This window comes from Erythrolamprus reginae, chromosome 2, assembly GCF_031021105.1.
Source record: "Erythrolamprus reginae isolate rEryReg1 chromosome 2, rEryReg1.hap1, whole genome shotgun sequence".
Lineage (NCBI taxonomy): Eukaryota > Metazoa > Chordata > Lepidosauria > Squamata > Dipsadidae > Erythrolamprus > Erythrolamprus reginae.
In genome coordinates this window covers 36,517,057-36,539,866 of record NC_091951.1, presented here as the reverse complement: position 1 = coordinate 36,539,866, position 22,810 = coordinate 36,517,057, and the positions used below count along the sequence as shown (strand labels likewise).

Here is a 22,810-nt window from a genome sequence, read left to right as displayed (position 1 = left end):
ATAGAAATCAAAACTTTGTTGTTGTTAGTTGCAATGTTGTGTCCAACCCATTGCAACCAGCAAAGGACTTCTGTCTTCGGCGTTACTGGTGCGCCCTCCAAAGCTGTTGCGGGCATGCACATGTCTGGCATGTGTGTGCGCATCTGTCGGCATGAGATTTACCTTCAAAAAATCAGTGAAAATCACTGAAAACTTGCTTGCGTGAGCATCTTCAAATGAGATTTCACTTGCTGCACATGTGCAGTAGTCAAATCTCACATATGCATGCGTCGGGGATGTGCAGCTGAATGTGCATCTCGAAAATCGCTGTTGAAATGTAGCACCTTACCTTTCTGGTAGCAGGCCATCAGTGATCATGACCCCATGGACAATGTTCCTCCAGACCAGGGGTGGGCAATTAATTTTGCCATGGGGCCACATGAGAAATTGGGATGGTTTTAGAGGGCTGGACTAATATAATTAACTCAGTTCTACCCAATACTGTAAAGACCCAGACGCTGGCCTGACCTAACACCCAGACCCACTCTACAAATCCCTAATTGTTTGATTTATGGCAACACGGTGCACCACAGTCACTGTGCTGGAGTGTTTGCATGGTTTCTGTGCTCGGCTTCTCTCAGTAGGAGGTCAGGGTCTGCTCCAGTGTGAGGATGAAAGAGCTCACCCCATCTGCTGGGACTCCTCCGGTTCATGCTTTCCTCATGATTCATCAGAAAAGCAGGAACCGGAGCAGTCCTGGCAGGCACGGTGAGTTCTTTCATCCTCGCCCTGGAGCAGACCCTGACATCCGTGGACCGGTCAGAGATAGCAGTCGGGCCGGTCACAGACAGCGGGCGGGCCAGATGCGGTCCACCCCTCGCCCAAGTCTGCTCCAGGCCACCCTGTCCTCTACCATCCTCTGAAGTCTATTTAAGCTCCCGCCTGCTACTTCAGCGACTCCATCCTGCCATCCCGTTCTTTGTCGTCCCCTTCTTCTTTTGCCCTCAATCTTTCCCAGCATTAGACTCTTCTTCAGACTCTTCTGGATTCTTGAAGTTTGGTGCCTGAAGGGTAGCTGGAGCTGGGGAATTAGCTCATATGGTAGAGCGCTTGCTTTGCAAGCAAGAGGTGGTGGGATCGATGCCCACATTCTCCAGTCACATGATTATTTTATTTTGGCCATTTCTATCTCTTCCATTGCCACTGATGTACAGGTAATCCTTTAATTCAGTGATGGCAAACCTTTTTTTGGCTCAGGTGTCAAAAGGGTGCATGTGTGTGTTTGTGTGTGTGATATTCAATTTTATGGCTGGGTGCTTAATACTTAATTTAGTTACTGAGCTAATACTTTTTTTGGAATTAATTTATACAACAAAACAAACCACATACCATCTATTTAATATTTAAAACTACCAAGATTTAGATACTCTGAGAATATAACTCCTAAGAGATCCCCCCCCCCCGGACTCATTATTTAAAGACTTGGACATTTATGCTGGACTTTTCCAGAACTTAATTGATTCAGAGTCTGGCGCCACCTAGCTGTTGATGACTTAAGAACTGCTGACTAACTGATTTTCAACTGATTTCCCCCCCTGTATTTTGTTTTTTTAAATATTTAATAATTTGGCATCTAGTACTAGTTTTAGAGTAATTGATAATTAATTAGTATTAACTTGTATTTTAATGCCATATTTTAATTCTATATTTAGTAGTTTTATATGTCTAATTAACTTAATTATATTTTAGCTAATTTATTGGGGAGGGTTTCTTAATGATGGATTTTTGGGATGACTGGGAAGGTATGTATGGAGTGAATGATTGGGGTGGGTGGGATGTTATGTATGAGATAAATGGAAATGGTATGGATGAGAATAGTCCACCTGGCGATGGAGAGACAGGAGGGATGGGGGTGTCTATCTCTGGGGTGGCGGAGGGCCAGAAAAACCGCACGAATCCCAGCGGCCAATTAGGTCCCACAGAGTTGGCCTTCTCCGGGTCCTGTCGACAGAACAATGTCGTTTGGCGGGCCCCAGGGGAATATTAGATTTGTATTACTATTATATTGTTTTTGTTATTGTTGTGAGCCGCCCCGAGTCTTCGGAGAGGGGCGGCATACAAATTTAATAAATTATTATTATTAAGTCATTTATTGCCCTAGGAAGGCATGTTAGTGTGGTGGCTTGTTCGTGTGGTGACTGCCAACCTATTGGCAAACTGATGCCAGCTTAGAGTGGGAGGCTGCCTGTGATGGTTTGCTTGCATCCTATGCAAATAGTTATGAACTCTGAGGATGCAGAGATGGTGGAAGGGCGAAGCAGGTGTCCAGTATTCCTGGTGCCTAAGAGTGACGGTGGCAGTGATGAGGGGTCAGGGTCAGAACAACATCCAGGTCCTTCAGCACTGCCTGGCATGAGTGAATCAGCACTTCCTGTCAGGAGTGAAACAGCACTTCCTGTCAGGAGTGAAACAGCACTTCCTGTCAGGAGTGAAACAGCACTTCCTGTCAGGAGTGAAACAGCACTTCCTGTCAGGAGTGAAACAGCACTTCCTGTCAGGAGTGAAACAGCACTTCCTGTCAGAAATGAGTTGGCATTTCCAGAGATGAGTGACTTAGGGGAAGAATAGGAACCACTTCTGGATGCTAGAGTTTGGAGGTCATGTAAAAGACACAAATAGTTGGCTAGGAGAAGAGTAACTCATAAGTAGTGTTGCTGGGTAATTGGGTCACGCCCTCACACTATTTAAGGATGAGGCATGCTCCACATTGTTGCAGAAAAACAATGTTGTTCATTGAGGAATCATCTTGTCTTGACTCTTGCATTCAGTTTGGCTTTTTAAAAGGCACATTCTTGCCTTTGCTAATGAGCTTCTGTCTTCCAGTTAATTTCTGATAACTTCATCTGAGAATTCTGGCTACAGATGGTAATTATTACTGTGTTTTATCTTCACTGTCGGACATCAGCCAACTGATAACACTTTGCTAGATTTGCTTTTCTCTCTGAAAAGACTCTTAAAAGACTTTTACAATATTGGGATGTTTGTACATATTAAATCCTTTTATTAAATTGCATCATTTGTGTGCATCCGATTATTGGGGCCGGCACCAGGACAGAACACTGCCCTTATGGACAAATAGACCTGTGGACTAGAAGAGCTCTATTATTATGCAGGTGTTATCTCAAACAGGGACTATTGCAATAAATGTGTCTAGGGGATTGCTTTCAAAATGAGCATGTTATCTTGCTTTGACTACTATTCTTAATATGGTGGCAGTTGTACTGGTTTCTTTATGGCTTTTATATGCTATTCAGGGCAATCATCTTTCAAATCTTATCTGTTTACTTTGGGATAACACACTGCAGACAGAATCTGCTCACCCAAAATACTGCCAGAGAGGCTTTCTGAAAGTTGTTGATTGATAAAGTACCATCAGGTCAGTATTGACTATTAGTAACCATATTCTCCATGATTATCTGACCTCTCCCAAGACTTCTTCCATCAGCACTGTAACAAGAGCCCATCCACTTGCTGTTGGCCACCCTCTTCTTCTCTTCCTTTCCATCATTTTCAGTTTTAGAGCCTTCCCCAGATAGTCAGGTCTCCATATCATGTGTCCAAAGTCAGACTCAGCCTGGACATTGTGCTGACATTTGCATCATTATATTATGATGGTATACTTGCTTTATGATTGTGATGTATTTCTTTATTTTGGTGACTGCATGATTATTGTGTGTTGCTGATAACTGTTAAGACAGCATCAGCACATCTTTCTCTCTGAAAGAATATTTGTAAGGAAATATTATAAGGATGAGCAAGAAGCTGGCTGTTTCACCAGGAAGGAAATTATCCAGTGATTGAGATAGACAAGGAATGAAGGTTGAAGAACTAAGAGGAAAAGGTGACGGTTTCAAATGAGCCAGGTGGAGGAGACCCTGTCCAGGAAGAGGGTCTGAGAAGTTAAGAAAAGAACAAGAGGAACTGCTACACTTTCCCACTTTTGGGAAAGTGGAGAGAGACTGGGAGAAATTAATCTGCTCAAATATATTCTGTGCTTTTGAAGGGTAGAAACATAGAAGACTGACGGCAAAAAAATATTTCATGATCCATCTAGTCTGCCCTTATACTATTTTCTGTATTTTATCTTAGGATGGATATATGTTTATCCCAGGCATGTTTAAATTCAGTCACTGTGGATTTATATACCACGTCTGCTGGAAGTTTGTTCCAAGGATCTACTACTCTTTCAGTAAAATAATATTTTCTCATGTTGCTTTTGATCTTTCCCCCAAGTAACTTCAGATTGTGTCCCCTTGTTCTTGTGTTCACTTTCCTATTAAAATCACTTACCTCCTGAACCTTATTTAACACTTTAACATATGTTTCGATCATGTCCCCCCCCTTTTCCTTCTGTCCTCCAGACCAGCGTTTCCCAACCGGTGTGCCGTGGCACACTAGTGTGCCGCGAGACAAGGTCAGGTGTGCCGCCAAGTTCTGCTTCCCAAACCGGAAGTTGAGTGTCCCGGCTTCCTTCTTCACACCTTCATTTTCGCGCCTTTCTTCTTCGTGCCTTCCTTCTTTGCAGCAGGTGAGCTTGGGACTCGGCGGGATGGCAATAGCAGCGGCTAAGGCTTTCACTTGTGGCATCAGGAGTGCTAATAGCGGCGGCGGCAGGCAATAGCGGGGGGGGGGGGGCGTGGCTCCTGCAAGTGGGAGCTTCAGCCCTGGGGCCCCTTGCGCCCATGGCTTCTCGTCGATGCCTCTGCCTGCCCGATCCGCGGGAGTGCTAATAGCGGCGGCGGCAGGAATAGTGGGGGGAGTGGGCTCCTGCAAGTGGGAGCTTCAGCCCTGGAGCCCCCTCGCGCCCATGGCTTGTCGTCGATGCCTCTGCCTGCCCGATCCGCAGGAGTGCTAATAGCGGCGGCGGCGGGAATAGCGGGGAGAGGGAGCTCCTGTCCGCCACCGCCGCCGCTATTAGCACTCCCGCGGATCGGGCAGGCAGAGGCATCGACGAGAAGCCATGGGCGTGAGGGGGCTACAGGGCTGAGGCTTCCACTTGTGGCTGTCCCCGCCCGCCCGATCCTTCCTTCTCTCCGGCTTTTTTGGGGTGCGGCTTCTTCCACAGCGGTGGCTGCAGCAGCGCTGCCGCTCCGGCCGCTAGCCGCTCCACGCACTATGGGAACGCCCACCCCTCTCACAGTCCCGTCCCGGGCTGTCAGTAAAGGGGCTGCTTCCCATCCCCCTGCCAGCTTGCTCGGAACATTCAAACTAAGGGAAACCTTCGCTGGCCTCCACAGAGAAGAAAGGAAGAGAGAGAACGAGAGAGAGCAACAGAGAGAGAGAGAGAGTGAGAAAGAACAAGAGAGAGAAAGCATGAGAGAGAGAGAAAGAACAAGAGAGAGAAAGAAAATAAGAGAGAACAAGAGAGAGAGAGACTAAGAGAGAGAGAGAGAGAAAATAAGAGAATGAGAGAGAGCAACAGAGAGAGAGAAAGAACAAGAAAAAGCACGAGAGAAGAAAAGCAAGAGAGAAAAAGAGAGATAGCAAGAGATACTGAAAGAAAGAAAGACAGAGAGAGAAAAAAAGAAAGCAAGAGAGACAGATAGGAAGAGGAAAGGAGAGAGAGAGAGAAATGAGAACAAAAAGGGGAGAAAAAGGGAGAAATGAGAAAATGATTGAGGCAGAGAATGAGAGGAGAGAGAAACAAGAGAGAGAGAGAGGTGATTCTTGAAGCATATGGTAAAAAGCACCCAAATAATAAGAAAAAAAACCCAGCCCTCACCTGGTTTTGGAAATGGTTTGAGTACACACACACATATAAGAGGGGGGGGGAGAGACAGAAATGAGACAGTAGTATAAATTTGAGGAGGGATGATTGATGATTGACTGTATTTATAAGGGGATGTTACATGGGAGTGGGTAAAATGAGGACCCAGATTGTGGGGGCAATCTGTTAAAAAGTGCTATTGCTAACATGTTGTAAGCCGCCCTGAGTCTAAGGAGAAGGGGGCATAAAAATTTTTTGTGTCATTTTGGTTGGTGGTGTGCCCCAGGATTTTGTAAATGTAAAAAGTGTGCCGCGGCTCAAAAAAGGTTGAAAATCACTGCTCCAGACTATACAGATTGAGTTAATTAAGTCTTTCCTGATACGTTTTATGCTTAAGACCTTCCACCATTCTTGTAGCCCGTCTTTGGACCCGTTCAATTTTGTCAATATCTTTTTGTAGGTGAGGTCTCCAGAACTGAACACAGTATTCCAAATGTGGTCTTATCAGCACTCTATATAGCGGGATCATAATCTCCTTCTTCCTGCTTGTTATACCTCTAGCTATGCAGCCAAGCATCCTACTTACTTTCCCTACCGCCCAACTGCACTTTTCACCCATTTTGAGACTGTCAGAAATCACTACCCCTAAATCCTTCTCTTCTGACGTTTTTGCTAACACAGAACTGCCAATACACTCTTGAGATTGCTAAGTCTGTTCTGTTCAAAATAATAATCACTAAATCTGCCTTTCTGTAGAACAAATGAACTTTCACCTTAAAGTGATTTCATTTTTTTGAATTATGTTCAGAAAGCAAACAGTATGTGGACAATGTTGGCCTCCAGAGGGAGCTATTACATTAATCAGATATTACAGGGGTGGGGGGGGAGATCCACCAACATTTCAGGCTAACCTTACTGCATTAGGCTGAGCTTCTCAGCAGCTAAGCACCACCATATGGAAAGAAACGGGGAGGAGATGTGTGAAATTGGATGGAGGATTCCCTATGGATGGGGCAAAATAAAAGACAATGTCTGGAGAATGCAGGCATCGATCCTGCTACCTCTCGCACGCGAAGCAAGCGCTCTGCCATTTGAGCTAATTTCCCAGCTGCCTGATAGTGTTCTTGCACAATTTCCCCAAGAAAGAAAGAAGCCAAAATAACATACAGACAGGAGAAGGTTGCTGTTCCATACTGAGAGTGCAATCCAACCTACCCACATCAAAGGAAGCCCCTTGAATCAATACACCTGGAGGTCCAGAGGGATGCCTGAATTAGCACTAAGAGGTACCCCTCCCCCTCTGGCAAACTGGGATGTGGGGATCCAGTCACTAGGCGATAATCATTAAGCCATGGTTAAGGAAGGGTTAGCTGACACATTTCCATGGTAACATACAAAGCAAAAGAGTTTCTCTATAAAACTACCAGATATTTTTTAACAGAATAGCAGAGTTGGAAGGGATCTGGTAGGTCATCTAGTCCAACCCTCCCTCCACTCAAGCAGGACATGCTACACTAGTGATGCCAAACCTGGGGATGGGTGCTACAAGTGGCACGTGGAGCCAAAGTTGCCAGCACGTGAGCCATTGCCCTAGCTCAGCTCCAGCACGCTTATGAGTAAATGGATGAAGAACTCCCTATGGATGGAGCAGAATAAAAGATAATGTCTGGAGAATGCAGGCATCGATCCTGCTACCTCTTGCATGCTAAGCAAGCGCTCTACCATTTGAGCTAATTCCCCAGCTGCCTGATAGTGTCCTTGCGCAATTTCCTAAGAAAGAATCCAAGGAAACACTGAGAAACTGGAAAAGGTTGGTGCTCCATGGTGAGAGTGCAATCCAACCTACCTACATGAAAGGAAACCCCTTGAAGCAGTACACCTGGAGTTTCAGAGCTATGCCTGAATTTGCACTAAGAGAATCCCTCTATCTCTGGTGAGTAAAGTAAAGCTTCCATCCAGAATGTCCCCTACTATTTGGAGGTCAGCATTTGCTCCAAGTCGGAGCATAACTCCAATCTTTTCCTCAGTTTCCAAGTGAAACTCAGCTTAAGTGAGCCAGGTTTTCAAGAAAAGATATATAAGAGGTGTAAGAATATATAAGATATTATAACTTTGTAGAGTCCTGTAGAGCAATGTTTCTCAATTATTTTATGTTATACCCCCCCCCCTCTAGGAAGTAATTCAATAGTTGATTATGTCCCTTTGATGTGTCTTCCCCATATTTTAACTGTTACTTGACATTTTGTTTTTCAGATATGGATTGTTCATTGGCCATTGACAAAACTGACGTCTTTCACTTGAGGATCGCTAGCTCTCAATGTTACTTGCAGTGCAGTGCAGTGCATGCCACAGCACTGCCCAGCACACATTAGTTTCGTAGCATGTTGTCACAGGGAGATGATAATGGCTGTCAAGTTTGTTTGGTCAGGAAAGTGAACACAAGAACAAGGGGGCACAGTCTGAGGTTAGTTGGGGGAAAGATCAGAAGCAACGTGAGAAAATATTATTTTACTGAAAAAGTAGTAGATGCTTGGAACAAACTTCCAGCAGACGTGGTTGGTAAATCCACAGTAACTGTAGTTAAACATGCTTGGGATAAACATATATCCATCCTAAGATAAAATACAGGAAATAGTATAAGGGCAGACTAGATGGACCATGAGGACTTTTTCTGCCGTCAATTTTCTATGTTTCTAACATTTAAAGGCTCATATTGACTAATAAGAGATTGTCATCTCCTCCTCCTCCTCCTCCTCCTCCTCCTCCTCCTCCTCCTCCTCCTATCCCTATCCCTATCCCCATCCCTATCCCTTTCATTTCTCAATCAGTTTTCTGTATGTCCTGAGAACAAATGTAGATCTGTGACTATAAACAAAGAACCTAATTGCCTCTGCACAGAGAAAGAGAGAGCAGAAAGTTGCTGTGGAGATAGGTTGGATAATTTATTTATTTGTTTGGATTTCTATGCCACCCTTCTCCACAGATTCAGGGCGGTGAACAAAAATAGTAATACAATACAAAATGCAGCGGGAGAAACCCAGGCATAAAACCAAAACTAAAATCCCTGAAGATATTTAAAAATCGAACATTCATATTCATTCTAACTAAGATTCTCCATTCATATCATCAAGGCTGGAGCAAGATGTCATTGCTCAACAGCCCCAGGCCTGCCAGCAAAGGTGAGTTTTTAGGACCTTACAAAAGGCCATGTGTGTGTGTGTGTGTGCGAATCTCCAGAGGGAGTTGATTCCAGAGGGCCGGGGCTACCACAGAGAAGGCTCTTCCCCTAGGCCCCACCAGCTGGCATTGTTTAGCTGATGGGTCCTGGAGAAGGCCGACTCTCTGGTATCTGACTGGGCACTGGGATACATGAATTATTGTGGAGATGCCAGCTAGGAAGGGATTTATTTATTTATTTATTTATTACTTAGATTTGTATGCCGCCCCTCTCCGAGGACTCGGGGCGGCTCACAACACGTGGAAACAAATCATAAATAATCTGACAATTTAAAATATTTAAAGATTTAAGAAAGACCCCATATACTAACAGACATACACACAAGCATACCATATATAAAATTAAACATGCCCAGGGGGAGATGTTTCAGTTCCCCCATGCCTGACGGCAGAGGTGGGTTTTAAGGAGTTTACGGAAGGCAGGAAGAGTAGGGGCAGTTCTAATCTCCGGGGGGAGTTGGTTCCAGAGGGCCGGTGCCGCCACAGAGAAGGCTCTTCCCCTGGGGCCCGCCAACCGACATTGTTTCGTTGACGGGACCCGGAGAAGGCCCACTCTGTGGGACCTAATCGGTCGCTGGGATTTGTGCGGCAGGAGGCGGTCTCGGTGATATTCTGGTCCAATGCCATGAAGGGCTTTAAAGGTCATAACCAACACTTTGAATTGTGACCGGAAACTGATCGGCAGCCAATGCAGACTGCGGAGTGATGGTGAAACATGGGCATACCTAAGTAAGCCCATGACTGCTCTCGCAGCTGCATTCTGCATGATCTGAAGTTTCCGAACACTTTTCAGAGGTAGCCCCATGTAGAGAGCATTACAGTAGTCGAACCTTGAGGTGATGAGGGCATGAGTGACTGTGAGCAATGAGTCCCGGTCCAGATAGGGCCGCAACTGGTGCACCAGGCGAACCTGGGCAAACGCCCCCCCTCGCCACAGCTGAGATATGGTTTTCTAATGTGAGCTGTGGATCGAGGAGGACGCCCAAGTTGCGGACCCTCTCTGAGGGGGGCAATGATTCCCCCCCAGGGTGATGGACGGACAGATGGGATTGTCCTTGGGAGGCAGAACCCACAGCCACTCCGTCTTATCCGGGTTGAGTTTGAGTCTGTTGACACCCATCCAGGCCCCAACAGCCTCCAGGCACCGGCACATCACTTCCACCGCTTCGTTGACTGGGCATGGGGTGGAGATGTAAAGTTGGGTATCATCGGCATATTGATGATACCTCACCCCATGTCCTTGGATGATCTCACCCAGCGGTTTCATGTAGATGTTGAATAGCAGGGGGGAGAGGACCGACCCCTGAGGTACCCCACAAGGGAGCGACCTCGGAGCCGACCTCTGACCCCCCCACTAACACCGACTGCGACCGGCCAGAGAGGTAGGAGGAGAACCACTGAAGAACAGTGCCTCCCACTGCCAACCCCTCCAGCCGGTGCAGAAGGATACCATGGTCGATGGTATCGAAAGCCGCTGAGAGGTCAAGAAGCACCAGGACAGAGGATAAACCCCTGTCCCGGGCCCGCCAGAGATCATCCATCAACGCGACCAAAGCGGTTTCAGTGCTGTAACCGAGCCTGAAGCCTGACTGCTGGGGACCTAGATAATCGGCTTCTTCCAAGGACCGCTGGAGCTGGAGTGCCACCACCTTCTCGACAACCTTCCCCATAAAGGGAAGGTTGGAGACTGGACGATAGTTATTGAGTACGGCTGGGTCCAGGGAGGGCTTCTTGAGGAGGGGGCGCACAAGCGGTTCTTTATAGAGAGATGGAAAGACTCCCCTCCCCAAGGAAGCGTTGGTAATCTCCTGGGCCCAGCTCCGTGTCACCTCCCTGCTGGCCGAAACCAACCAGGAGGGACACGGATCCAGTAAACAGGTGGCGGAACTCACAGCTCCAATGGCCTTGTCCACTTCATCAGGTGTCACCAGATCAAACTCTTCCCAGACAGGTGGACAAGTACGTGCCCCAGTCACCTCGACTGACTCGTTGTCAGTCGACTCTGTATTACAATTGGAGTCGAGATCAGCCCGGATCCGAGCGACTTTATCAGCGAAAAACATGTTAAAATCCTCGGCACTGCTCTGCATGGGCTCCCCAGATCCCCCCTGGTTAAGAAGGGAGCGGGTCACCCTAAACAGAGCGGCTGGGCGGGATTCCGCTGATGCAATCAAGGCGGCATGGTACGCGCATCTTGCCGCCTTGAGCGCCACTTTGTAAGTCTTAATAAAAGCTCTTACAAGTGTTCGATTGGATTCGGACCTACTCTTCCTCCATCGCTTCTCTAGACGTCTCTTTTGGCGTTTCAACTCCCGGAGCTCCTCGTTGAACCATGGGGCTCTACGGGGTCTAGCACCGCAGAGAGGTCGCAAAGGCCCAATCCGGTCAAGAGCCCCTGCCGCAGCCGTATTCCAGGCCTCAGCAAGGGACTCCGCCGAACTGTGGACGAGTGCCTCTGGAATAACCCCAAGCGCCGTCTGAAAGCCCTCTGGGTCCATCAGGCGTCTGGGGCGGAACATCTTCATTGGTTCCGCCTCCCTGCGGGGAAGGATTGGAGCCAGGAAGTCAAGCCGTAGTAGAAAATGGTCTGACCATGACAAAGGCAACACTTCTAAGCCCCTTAGTCTCAGACCATTACTCAATTGCCCAGAAAGGAATACCATGTCAGGTGCGTGCCCTCCCTCGTGAGTCGGACCCTGTACTACTTGAGTCAGGTCCATGGCTGTCATGGTGGCCATGAACTCCTGTGCCAGCCCAGAGGTTTCGCCGAGTGACGGCAGGTTGAAGTCCCCCAGGACAATGAGAACCATGATAGTCCTTTGCAAAGTTAGTATAAGCAATGTCCCTAGGCCAATTGGACATATTGGTCCCAAGCAACCAGTCCCGTCCTTCTCCTTCTCTTTAATGATCTTATCGTCCAGCAAACCCGTCTTCACAGTCTTTCCCACCTAATCTTCCCTTGGCACCAGCAGCTCTCACCCGCTGGTGCCATGCAGGTAGGGGGGGACGGGGGGGTTGTTATTCCAAATATACCCCGCTTGCAGTTATCCTCCACTGGCAACAGGTCGCTCTTCGTCGCCTCCATTCCCCCTGGTCTCTCTCCACCTCGACGCCGGTCACTCTCACTCACCAGGTCGGGGGGGGGGGGCAGTTCATCAGTGGCCCCACACTCCACACTCCATGGTCTTTCACCACCATCCACTTTCCTCCTTCCTCCTTTCTCCTCCGATGTTTCTTAGTTTTTGTGCAAGGCACCGCCACCATCTTCCGCGCCCCAGTCAGCCACCTCTCGACGCTGCGGTCTTTTTCGGTGCCTACAACACCCCCCGGCCCCCACCATCTCGGCACCGTCCGCTCCCATCTGTCGGGCCGGGTCGGGGGGCTCGGCCCGACAGTCGCTCTGCATCTGCATCTTCTTGGCCGCTCTCTTCCCTCCGATGTCAAAACTCCGCGCCAGGCACCGCCGCCATCTTCCGCATCCCAGCTGGTTCCGCGTCCCAGCTGGTCGCTCCGCAGTCACCCACGCGCCTCCGGCCCCAGCCTCAGAGCTCTGCAGTTGGGGACACAGCAGCAACAGCGACAACAGATGACCTTCCATCCTGGACCAACATTTTCCGATGATATACCGTTGTTCAAGGGAGCGGCAGACCCACCATCTCCCCACTGCTCAAACCGGAACCGGATCAAGTGAGGGCCTATCTTAGAGTTGTTGCTCAAATGCAACCGGCATATGATTGAACTTACCCCAAGATCCATCTCTGAAGACTTTTCTGATTGTTCCTAGAGCATATCAAGAAGTCTGGTGAGATTAGTACAAAATAAGTGATAGGCAATAGAACAGAAAAGAGCAACTAAAATGATCAGGGGTCCAGAAACCAAGACTTACGAAGAGAGACTGCGGGAACTGGGCATGGATAGCCTAGAGAAAAGGAGGGCCAGAGTGGACATGATAGCAGTCTACAGGTATACGAGGGGTTGCCACAGAGAGGAGGGGATCACTTTATTCTCCAGGGTACCGGAGGACCGGACGAGGAACAACGGCTGGAAGCTGACCAAGGAGAGATTCAACCTGGAAATGAGGAAGAACTTCCTGACGGTCAGAACGATCAACCAGTGGAACAACCTACCAGCGGAAGTTGTGAACTCCAATACTCTGGACATTTAAGAGGAAATTGGACTGCCATTTGGCTAGGTTGCTATAGGGTTCCTGCTTAGGCAGGGGGCTGGACTTGTTAATCCGCATGGTCCCTTCCAACACTAACAATAAATAAAAATAAATATTGATTTCATGAGTTGCTCTGGTTGTCTGCTCTTACAGGGTAAACAATCCCCCAATTTCTTCTCACAGACATTTCCCATAGTATACAAAAGAAAAAGCAGATATAAGATAACGCACACAAATATATTCGGTGAGGCTGAATTAGTGTATGGATCTCAAAAAACAAGCAGAGAGTTGGTTGGAGAATGCGGTCATTGATCCCACCACCTCTTGCATGCAAAGCGAGCGCTCTACCATATGAGCTAATTCCCCGACTGCCTGGCAACTTTGATTCACTGTGCTACACGAACAGGAAACAGCAACTGAGAAGATGAAAATAATCCAATATAGCAAAATAAATGTTTGATTGGAGAATGTGGGCATCGATCCCACCACCTCTTGCATGCAAAGCAAGCGCTCTACCATATGAGCTAATTCCCCAGCTCCAAGAATTCAGGAGAAGAAGCAGAAACCCAGTAGATGAAATTAAATGCCAGCTGGTCAGATCCACTAGAAGGGAAGAAGACACACCTGAGCTTAATTATGCGACAGAAGTTTTGGTCTATCCTGAGGAAGTGGACAAGATCCTCACAGCTATCACTTACTTTGTACTAATCTCACCAGACTTCTTGACATGCTCTAGGGACAATCAGATAAGTCTTCAGAGCCTGGACTTTATCTCAGACTGGTCTAATACCTGGCAACTTCAAATATCAACCAACAAATGCTCTACCCTCCACATTGGCAAAAAGAATCCTAACCATACATACGAACTGAATAAACAATCTCTCACTGCTAACCCACATTCTGTAAAAGACCTTGGAATACTAATATCGAACGACCTAAGTGTTAAAGCCCACTGCAACAATATTGCCAAAAAAGCCTCTAGAGTTGTTAACCTGATCCTACGCAGCTTCTGCTCAGGCAATCTCACTCTACTCACAAGAGCCTACAAAATTTTTGCCAGACCCATCCTAGACTACTGCTCAGCTGTCTGGAACCCATACCACATCTCAGACATCAACACCCTTGAAAATGTCCAAAGATATTTCACCAGAAGAGCCCTTCACTCCTCTACTCGAAGCAGAATATCCTACGAAAATAGACTAACAATCCTGGGCCTAGAAAGCCTAGAACTACGGCGCCTAAAACACGATTTGAGTATTGCCCACAAGATCATATGCTGCAATGTCCTACCAGTCAATGACTACTTCAGCTTCAACAGCAATAACACAAGAGCACGCAACAGATTCAAACTTAATACGAACCACGCCAAACTTGACTGTAAAAAATATGATTTCAACAATCGAGTTATCGAAGCGTGGAACTCATTACCGGACTCAATTGTGTCAACCCCTAACCCCCAACACTTCTCCCTTAGACTCTCCACGATTGACCTCTCCAAGTTCCTAAGAGGCCAATAAGGGGCGTACATAAGTGCACTGGTGTGCCTTTTGTCCCCTGTCCAATTGCCTTTCCTTTCTTTCACCTATCTTATATTTTCTTTTTTTTCCATACATCCTCTCCTCTAAGTTCATGAGAAAATATTATTTTACTGAAAGAGTAGTAGATCCTTGGAACAAACTTCCAGCAGATGTGGTAGATAAATCCACAGTAACTGAATTTAAACATGCCTGGGATAAACATAGATCCATCCGAAGAAAAAATACAGAAAATAGTATAAGGGCAGACTAGATGGACCATGAGGTCTTTTTCTGCCATCAGACTTCTATGTTTCTATGTTTCTAAGATCATACGCAGAATCACAGGGGTGGAGTGGGGTGCCTTTTGGGGAAGGAAAATAAAATCAAACCAAATGCCTATCCTAGAAAAATTGGTCATTGATCCCGATTACTGCTTGCAGGCAAAGCAAAGCTTCTATATTGCCACTAATTTCAAGTATAGGAAAAATATGCAAAACTTGCCTACTTGAGGATCTTCTATATGGATGTGAAAACTGAAGACTGGAGAATGCAGGCATCGATCCTGCTACCTCTCGCATGCTAAGCGAGCACTCTACCATTTGAGCTAATTCCCCTGTCAAATTTGCTCTGCCATGTTACAAGAATTCAGGACAAGAAGCAAAAAACGAAGAGGTGAAAACGATCTAATACTCTTTGGCAAAGGAAAGGAAAAAAAGGAAAAAAATGGAACTGGAGAATGTGGGTATCGATCCCACCACCTCTTGCATGCAAAGCAAGCGCTCTACCATATGAGCTAATTCCCCAACTGCCTGGCCAGTTTGATTCACAAGGACAGGAAACAAGTGAGAAGATGAAAATTATTATAATATAATAATTTATAATATAAAGATATAATAGCATTATATCTTTGCATACCACCAATATGTACTTGACAAAACAAACAAAAATAAAAATAAATAAATAAAACAATCCAGTTGTATAGCAAAGTAAATATTTAATTGGCGAATGTGGGCATCGATCTCACCACCTCTTGCATGCAAAGCAAGTGCTCTACTATGTGAGCTAATTCCCCAGCTAGGAGCAGCCTTGACCTACAAAACTGAAACAATTCAGGATGAGGGGGAGAAACCAAGGAAATTAGATGTCGAAGTAAGTCTGCTAGAAATGACCAAGACACATCTGAGCTCCATTTATCTGGGAAGAGCTTGAGCAGGTGGATTTAGAGGACGTGGACAAGTTCCTCACAGCTGTGAGTCCTGGAGCTGTGTCAGACTGTAGAGATGCCAGCACAGCACTTGGACCTGTGAGGGTGAGGTTTCTCTCACTAAACTTTTGTTTATGTGTATGTGCCTGTGCCTGTGGATGGCTGATTTGCCAGGCTTCCCAGAATTCTCTTTTTAAAAAAATAATAAATTTGTATTTATATTTTTCTCATCATTCCTATCATCCTTTTCCTCCCACTTAGGACTGTATGACTGTAGGCTTCTATCCTAAGATTTGTATTAATATTGATTGTTTCTTAATTGCTTATTTGACCCCTATGACAATCATTAAGTGGTGTACCACATGATTCTTGACAAATGTATCTTTTTCTATTATGTACGCTGAGAACATATGCACCAAGACGAATTACTTGTGTGTCCAGTCACACTTAGCCAATATTGAATTATTCTGTTCTGTTCTGTTCTTGTTCTGTCGGGGTCTCTGGTAGAATGCTCCCAAAAATTCACAGGTACAAATTTCAGACACACACATGTTTGAAAATTCAAAACAATGTTCTTTATAATGAAAATTCACTTAAACCAAGCCCTCTTTTGATATAGCAAAGAGCACTCGTCTCCAAACAAACTGGTAATTTGTAAAAGTCCCTTATCAGTTCTGTGATACTTAGCTTGCAGCTGTGAGGCAATTCACAGTCCTTCTTCTTTCACAAAGTGAAACACACTTTGCTCTGGTTTAGTTTCAAAGCGGGGAAAAATTAGCACACAAAAGGTCAAAGTCAGTAAAGCAGTCACAAAACACAATGATCAGATAATCCTCCACAATGGCCAAACCCACAGGCTGCTCTTTATAGCAGCCTCACTAATTACCACAGCCCCACCCAACCACAGGTGGCCTCATTTTCTTTGATAATAATCTCTCAGTTGTTGCCTATGCATCGCTCTCCACATGCGTGGCTGTATCATTAACTCTTGTTCTGAATCCAAGGAAGGGCTAGATAATTGATCTCCTTCTGAGCTGTCTGCCCCACTCTCCTCCTCCCTGTCACTCATGTCTTCTTGGTCAGAGGAGCCTTCATCATCAGATTACACCGGGGGCAAAACAGGCCTGCAGCATGTGGATGTCTCCCCCACATCCACAGTCCTTGGGGCAGGAGCAGGGCCAGAGCTAACCACAACAGTTCTGTTCTGTTCTGTTCTGTTCTACTCTACTCTCTACTCTACTCTACTCTACTCCACTCCACTCCACTCCACTCAATTCCATTCCATTTAAAATAATAACACATACACACTGCATTTAACACAGTGCTCAGTGATGTGTGCTCACACCACCCAACAACATTCAAACCCCTCCAGCAAAATGAGGGTGTACCTTATTTATAACATTTTAAACCAAGAACATTGCAATATTTACATATTATAGAGTGATTCCAATTCATTCTTTATACCCTGGTCTCGAATTCTACTGACCATATAACCTCTGACCCTGTCCCATCGTCCCATCAGTTCCTGCAATTTATTTTCATTAATCATATTCATCTTTATATCCATGCTTTCCAGGAATTCTCTAGCATTTTTGGATTTGGATTTTTCTCTAATAGAATAATATTATAAGGTCATATCCTCAGCTCCTTGGATCATATCCTAAATCATCGCAGTTTGGTGGGTGAAGGATGCCTGATGTCTGGGGAATTAGCTCAAATGGTAGAGCGCTCGCTTAGCATGCGAGAGGTAGCAGGATCGATGCCTGCATTCTCCAGTCTATTCATTTTTGTCTTCCATAGAAGAAAATCCTCTTATTGTTGTGCTTAGCTCTGGCCCAGCTCCTGCCCCAAGGACTGTGGATGTGGGGGAGACATCCACATGCCGCAGGGCTGTTTTGCTCCTGGTGAAATCTGCTGATGAAGGCTCCTCTGACCAAGAAGACATGAGTGACAGGGAGGAGGAGAGTGTGGCAGACAGCTCAGAAGGAGATCAATTATCTAGCTCCTCCTTGGATTCAGAAAAAGAGTTAATGATACAGCCACGCATGCGGAGAGTGATGCATAGGCAGCAACAACCGAGAGATTATTATCAAAGAAAATGAGGCCACCTGTTGTTGGGTGGGGCTGTGGTAATTAGTGAGACAGCTATAAAGAGCAGCCTGAGGGTTTGGCCATTGTGGAGGTTTATCTGATCATTGTGTTTCGTGCCTGCCTTGCTAACTCCGACCTTGGTGTGTTGCATTTTCCCTGCTTTGAAACTAAAGCAGAGCAAAGGGTGTTTCACTTTGTAAAAGAAGAAGGACTGTGAATTGCCTCACAGCTGCAAGATAAGTATCTCAGAACTGATAAGGGACTTGTACCAATTACCAGTTTGTTTGGAGACGAGTGCTCTTTGCTATACAAAAAGAGGGCTTAGTTTAATTGAATTTTCATTATAAAGAACATTGTTTTGAATTTTCAAATGTGTGTGTGTCTGAAATTTGTACCTGTGACTTTTCGGGAGGATTCTACCAGAGAGCCCGACAGAACACTTATTATCATAAATTTCATAAATTTCTACACCGTTGCAAAGCAGTCTGGACAGGCAGTTGGGCAGTTGAGTCCTCGGACAGGGGTGGCACACAAATTCAATCAATCAATTGATCGATCAATAAATCAATCCATCAATCATTAAGTAAGTAGTAAGTGGCAATACCAAATTCTTGCTTTACTACAGCAGACAATGGAATAGATGTCCATCTTCTCCAGATACAATTTTGCTTGATTTTACCATCCATACAGAAGATCCACCCCAATCCACTCTCTGTGAGTCTTCATAACAGCTTCTAGATGGCTTTTCTGGAAAAATGATGGAGTGGCATTGTTGGGATGTGGGGCAATCAGCGGAAATGATAGAACACTTGATACCTGATCACGGGATCAGGAGATGCATTCTCTAAGAGAAACATATGCCTGTTTTATATACAGTGGTACCTCTACTTATGAACTTAATTCACTCTGTGACCAGGTTCTTAAGTAGAAAAGTTTGTAAGAAGAAGCAAATTTTCCAATACGAATCAATGTAAAAGCAAATAATGCATGCGATTGGGGAAACCACAGGGAGGGTGGAGGCCCTGTTTCCTCCCAGGAAATTCGTAAAGAGGACCCTTGGAGGCTTCTCCCTGCATTTCCAGCCCTGTTTCCTCTCAGGAGATTCCTAGAGAGGCCCCGCAGAGGCTTCTCCCTGTCTTTTCCTGCCCTGTTTCCTTCCAGGAAATTCCTAGAGAGGCCTCACAGAGGCTTCTCCACACATTTTCCGATTACAGTTTTGGAGGCTCAGGTTTGTAAGTGGAAAATGGTTCTTGAGAAGAGGCAAAAAAATCTTGAACACCCAGTTCTTATCTAGAAAAGTTTGTAAGTAGAGGCATTCTTAGGTAGAAGAACCACTGTATTTAATTTCTGCAACTTGTCCTGAGTTTTTGCAGTTCTGGGCAGAGGGCTTATTCTGCCAGTTCAGACCAGTTGAGGTGAACTCGTAGCACTGATTCTGGGAGGACCACATTTTCATGGCTGGGCACAATGCAGAAGGCACACAAGCAAATAAAGAGCATGTGGGGTGGGCTGCGTGCATGTGTGGAGGTGCCATGCACACTCACATTTGTGAACTGGAAGGGAAGGGAAGTGACTACCACCCTTGGTTCTGTGCCTTAAAATCTACATGAAGCTGGGTAATTAGCTCATATGCTAGAGCCCTTGCTTCCATACAAGAGATAGTAGTATCTACACCCACATTCTCTAGTAAATGTTTACTTTATTTTACTACGTTGTTAGATCATTTTCAGCTCTTCAGTTGTTGTCTCTTTCCTTAAATTCTTGTGACATAGTGGATCAAGGTTGCTAGCTATCTCCAGAACTGTAAAGTTTACAAACTTGACAAGTTGGAACATATGTTCCTCTTGGTGCTTGCTAAGAAAGGATTTTTCAAAAAGACCATCAGATCATTATAACCTTCATTATTTCTTATACAATATTATAGTATTGCAAAAAAGAATAAAGGTGCTTGGAGAGTGTGAGTACCAGGCATACTACCGCTTGTGTGTGAAGCAAGCACTCTTCCATTTGAGCTAGTTCCATAGCATCCTGTTTTACCATTGCTGTTCCATCACTTCTCAAGAAACGCCCACACAGAAGATCATATGCAGAATCACAGGGGTGCAGTGGGGTGGACCTTGGGGAAGGAAGATAAAATTAACCAAATGCCTGTCTTAGAAAAAGTGGGCATTGATCCCCACCACCTCTTGCAGGCAATGCAAAGCTTCTATATTGCCACTAATTTCAAGTACAGTGTTCCCTCGATTTTTGCGTGTTCGAACTTCGCAAAAAGTCTATACCACGGTTTTTCAAATATATTAATTAAAAAAATACTTTGCAGGTTTTTTCCCTATACCACAGTTTTTCCCACCCAATGATGTCATATGTCATCGCCAAGCTTTCGTCCGCCTTTAATAATTTTTTTAAAAATAAACTTTAATAAATAAACATGGTGAGTAATAATCTAAATGGTTGCTAAGGGAATGGGAAATTGCAGTTTATGGGTTTAAAGTGTTAAGGGAAGGCTTGTGATACTGTTCATAGCCAAAAATAGTGTATTTACTTCCGCATCTCTACTTCACGGAAATTCGACTTTCGCGGGCGATCTCGGAACGCATCCCCTGCGAAAATCGAGGGAACACTGTACAGTGGTACCTCTACTTAAGAACACCTCTACTTAAGTTGTTTTCTAAATAAGAAACGGGTATTCAAGATTTTTTTGCCTCTTCTGAAGAACCATTTTCTACTTAAGAACCCAAGCAGAATGCAGCTGCGAGAGCAGTCATGGGCCTACCTAGGTATGCCCATGTTTCACCATCACCCCACAGTCTGCATTGGCTGCTGATCAATTTCCGGTCACAATTCAAAGTGTTGGTTATGATCTTTAAAGCCCTTCATGGCATCGGACCAGAATACCTCCGAGACCGCCTCCTGCCGCACGAATCCAAGCGACCGATTAGGTCCCACAGAGTGGGCCTTCTCCGGGTCCCGTCAACTAAACAATGTCGGTTGGCGGGCCCCAGGGGAAGAGCCTTCTCTGTGGCGGCACCGGCTCTCTGGAACCAACTCCCCCCGGAGATTAGAACTGCCCCTACTCTTCCTGCCTTCTGTAAACTCCTTAAAACCCACCTTTGCCGTCAGGCATGGGGGAAATTGAGACATCTCCCCCTGGGCATGTTTAATTTGTGCATGGTATGCTTGTGTGTGTGTCTGTTAGTATATGGGGTTTTTTATTTATTTATTTATTTATTTATTTATTATTTAGATTTGTATGCCGCCCCTCTCCGCGAACTCGGGGCGGCTCACAACAAAAATATAAACAATCGTACAAATCCAAATAGATTCAATAAATTTAAGTATTTAAAATAGTTTTAAAAAGAACCCCACTATATTAACAAGCACACACACAAACATACCATACATAAATTGTACGTGGCCGGGGGAGGTGTTTCAGTTCCCCCATGCCTGACGACAAAGGTGGGTTTTAAGAACTTTACGGAAGGCAGGGAGAGTAGGGGCAGTTCTAATCTCCGGGGGGAGTTGGTTCCAGAAGGCCGGGGCCGCCACAGAGAAGGCTCTTCCCCTGGGGCCCGCCAACCGACATTGTTTAGTTGACGGGACCCGGAGAAGGCCCACTCTGTGGGACCTAATCGGTCGCTGGGATTCGTGCGGCAGAAGGCGGTCTCGGAGATATTCTGGTCCGATGCCATGAAGGGCTTTAAAGGTCATAACCAACACTTTGAATTGTGACTGGAAATTGATCGGCAGCCAATGCAGACTGCGGAGTGATGGTGAAACATGGGCATACCTAGGTAAGCCCATGACTGCTCTCGCAGCTGCATTCTGCACGATCTGAAGTTTCCGAACACTTTTCAAAGGTAGCCCCATGTAGAGAGCGTTACAGTAGTCGAATCTCGAGGTGATGAGGGCGTGAGTGACTGTGAGCAATGAATCCCGGTCCAGATTTTGTTTTAAACTTATCCGGATTATTTATCCGGATTATTTACAATTTGTTTTTCTCTGTTGTGAGCCGCCCCGAGTCCTCGGAGAGGGGCGGCATACAAATCTAAATAATGAATAAATAAATAAATAAATAAATAAATAAAGCCCAGAAAAATTTCCCAGGAAATTTGAGAGCAGCATGAAAGCCCGGCCAGTTTCCTACCATTCCCCCTGGGTTTCTCTCTTTGGCGCAGTGTATGGGAGGCAGCCTCGTACCAGGTGTACGGGAAGCACATGTTGCTCGCCACCTCAGAGTCCCCCCTTTTTTTTGCCTTAAAGTTTTGGTTTTTTTTATTCCCCTCATTTCAACTTCTTCCTTCGGCAGCGACTGTCTTCCTCCTCCTCTTCTTCCTCCTCTTCCTCCCACCCAAATTCCGAGCTTTTATTTCTTTCCTAATGGGTTTGCACGCATTATTTGCTTTTACATTGATTCCTGCTTGGAAAAATTGCTTCTACTTACAAACTTTTCTACTTAAGAACCTGGTCACGGAACAAATTAAGCTCTTAAGTAGAAGTACCACTGTATGGGAAAAATATGCAAAACTTGCCTACATGAGGATCTTCTGCATGGATGTCAAAACTGAAGAGAGACTGGCTGGAGAATGCAGGCATCGATCCTGCTACCTCTCGCATGCTACGCGAGCGCTCTACCATTTGAGCTAATTCCCCTGTCAAATTTGTTCTGCTATGTTACAAGAATTCACGACAAGAAGCAGAAAATGAAGAGGTGAAAATGATTTAAACCTTTTTGGCAAAGGAAAGTAAAAAAAAAATGGAACTGGAGAATGTGGGCATCGATCCCACCACCTCTTGCATGCAAAGCAAGCGCTCTACCATATGAGCTAATTCCCCAACTGCCTGGTCAGTTT

At 45.6% G+C, this 22,810-nt stretch overlaps 6 non-coding genes across 6 annotated transcripts; 2 read left to right on the top strand and 4 right to left on the bottom strand.

The window, feature by feature from the left end:
* The first annotated feature begins 1,062 nt into the window (after nucleotides 1-1,062).
* TRNAA-UGC (transfer RNA alanine (anticodon UGC)) lies at nucleotides 1,063-1,135 on the top strand. Its single transcript has one exon. It is a non-coding gene; the product is annotated as a tRNA-Ala (tRNA).
* A 6,278-nt stretch (nucleotides 1,136-7,413) lies between these two features.
* TRNAA-AGC (transfer RNA alanine (anticodon AGC)) lies at nucleotides 7,414-7,486 on the bottom strand. The gene has a single exon. It is a non-coding gene; the product is annotated as a tRNA-Ala (tRNA).
* Nucleotides 7,487-13,609: 6,123 nt separating this feature from the next.
* On the bottom strand, nucleotides 13,610-13,682 carry TRNAA-UGC (transfer RNA alanine (anticodon UGC)). Its single transcript has one exon. It is a non-coding gene; the product is annotated as a tRNA-Ala (tRNA).
* A 1,713-nt stretch (nucleotides 13,683-15,395) lies between these two features.
* TRNAA-UGC (transfer RNA alanine (anticodon UGC)) lies at nucleotides 15,396-15,468 on the bottom strand. Its single transcript has one exon. It is a non-coding gene; the product is annotated as a tRNA-Ala (tRNA).
* Nucleotides 15,469-17,571: 2,103 nt separating this feature from the next.
* Nucleotides 17,572-17,644, top strand: TRNAA-AGC (transfer RNA alanine (anticodon AGC)). The gene has a single exon. It is a non-coding gene; the product is annotated as a tRNA-Ala (tRNA).
* A 5,076-nt stretch (nucleotides 17,645-22,720) lies between these two features.
* Nucleotides 22,721-22,793, bottom strand: TRNAA-UGC (transfer RNA alanine (anticodon UGC)). Its single transcript has one exon. It is a non-coding gene; the product is annotated as a tRNA-Ala (tRNA).
* Nucleotides 22,794-22,810: the final 17 nt, after the last annotated feature.